Source organism: Cavia porcellus, unplaced genomic scaffold (assembly GCF_034190915.1).
Source record: "Cavia porcellus strain 051 isolate PalLab524CR breed Dunkin Hartley unplaced genomic scaffold, mCavPor4.1 scaffold_17, whole genome shotgun sequence".
Taxonomy (NCBI): Eukaryota; Metazoa; Chordata; class Mammalia; order Rodentia; family Caviidae; genus Cavia; species Cavia porcellus.
In genome coordinates this window covers 29,578,527-29,580,474 of record NW_026947500.1, presented here as the reverse complement: position 1 = coordinate 29,580,474, position 1,948 = coordinate 29,578,527, and the positions used below count along the sequence as shown (strand labels likewise).

General features: G+C 49.7%; 1 pseudogene; it reads left to right on the top strand.

The window, feature by feature from the left end:
- The first annotated feature begins 411 nt into the window (after positions 1-411).
- LOC100719217 (small ribosomal subunit protein uS10-like) lies at positions 412-904 on the top strand (annotated as a pseudogene).
- The last annotated feature ends 1,044 nt before the right edge of the window (positions 905-1,948 follow it).

Below are 1,948 nucleotides of genomic sequence, written 5' to 3'. Positions count from 1 at the left end.
AAACTAAAATAAAAATGATTGAAAACTGAGATACATTTCCCACACTTAAAAGCACCTGCATGAAAAGGATCTGGGAGTGACATTCACCCTTTGACTATGGTGTAGTCACTGGTGCTCTTTTGGTAAGTTGTCCAAGTGTGACATGACTTCCAAATGAAAATTTTAAAATGAAAAGCCCTTTCATAATAAAGAAAAAAAATGACAAAACCCCTCCCAGGACAATGCAGGTTCCCCTGAACTCTGACAGCTCTGACAGGGGTTCCTTCCTCCATGAGGCTGGGTTCCCCCACCTCTGAGCTTCGTGGCACAGAGCAAGTGGCTAAGCCACAATCTCTGACTGAGTCCCTTTTACTCTGAATTAGCCCTGACTGAGGCTCCCATGCAGCAGACCCTAATTACAGACAGAAGGCAATGGAGTTCATTTCTGGTGCAGCCCAAGACAGGGAAGGCCTGCTAGTGAGTGCCGCCCTCTTGTGGCCGGCCTCGGTAGCGTCTGCTCCTGCTTCTGCCCCACTGCTGTTCACTTTTTTCCAGGAAGAAGTGGGTCAGGAAGCCACACCAGTGCCACTGCAAAAACACCCGTGGAACCTGAGGTGGCGATCCACCGAATTAGGGTTACCCTCACCAACTGCAACCTGAGTCTGTGAAAAAGGTGTGTGCTGACTTGGGCAGAGGTGCCAAGGAAAAGAACCTCAAAGTGAAAGGACCTGTTCGCATGCCTGCTAAGACATTGAGACTCACTACAAGAAAAATGCCTTGTGGTGAAGGCTCTAAGGCTTGGCATCTTTTCCAGGTGAGAATACATAAGTGACTCACTGATTTGCAGTCCTGAGATTGGGAAGCAGCTGACTTCCATCAGGATGGAGCAGGAGTGGAGGTTGAAGTCACCATCGCAGATGCCTAAGGCAACTGTTTCAATAAATTAATACCCCATCGTGAAGAAGAAGAAGAAGAAGAAGGAGAAGGAGAAGGAGAAGGAGAAGGAGAAGAAGAAGAAGAAGAAGAAGAAGAAGAAGGAGAAGAAGAAGAAGAAGGGGAAGAAGTGATGACACCCTCAGTGCGAGCCTGAAGCACTGGGAACATGTCACAGAAACCCTGGCCCCTGTTCAGTGCCTGCAAAAGACACCAAGGAATGCAATGAACAAACCCCAATCAAAGAACCCGGCATGGCAATGGCCTTCTACACAGTCTCACTGAAGATCTGTACCTCAAGGGCCATGTATGCACTGCTGGCTACATTCTGGACAGATAAATTTCTTCCTTTTTTCAACAGGCTTGTTTTTAGACAGTTTTACCATGGAGTTCGGGCTGGCTTTGAACTCACCATGTAGCATAAGCTGGCCTCAGACTCCCAGCGATCCTGCTATCTTAGGCTCCCAAGTGCTGAGATTACAGGCTGTGTAGTTCCTGTGACAATTCTCCGAAGTGGTTAGTAGGATAAAAGTCAATGATACTCAAGCAGCGATGCAACAATCTGTCTCTGGTGAAACCATTGCTGTGGGAAGACCACATGGTGCAGAAACAGTTGAGTGACTACAGTGAGAACCAGATTTACAAACCAAACTCCTCTGCTGCCCACTGTTCCTTGGGTCCCACCAGATAGGCACCTGGCGCACCTGCATGCACCAGCAGCACCCTAACCTCATCCAGAGGCAGCAATGCCAAACAGGTCCCAAGCTCCCCATCCTGTCCACCACTACCGCCACCACTGTCCAACCTGGCCAAGCAGAGGCCAGAATACGTGCATGCGATCAGATGACTGGATGACCAGGACTGCGGAAGAAGCACATGCCTTTCTGACCTAGGAGCTTGCACCCTTGTCCTCCAGAGCCCACTTCCCATCCTACTCACCTGCGCCACACGAGGCAGCAACAGCAGCAGCGCCGCGCTAGCCATGGCTTGGATCCGCCCATGAACAAGCCTCAGCAGTCCAAGTGCTGAGATTACA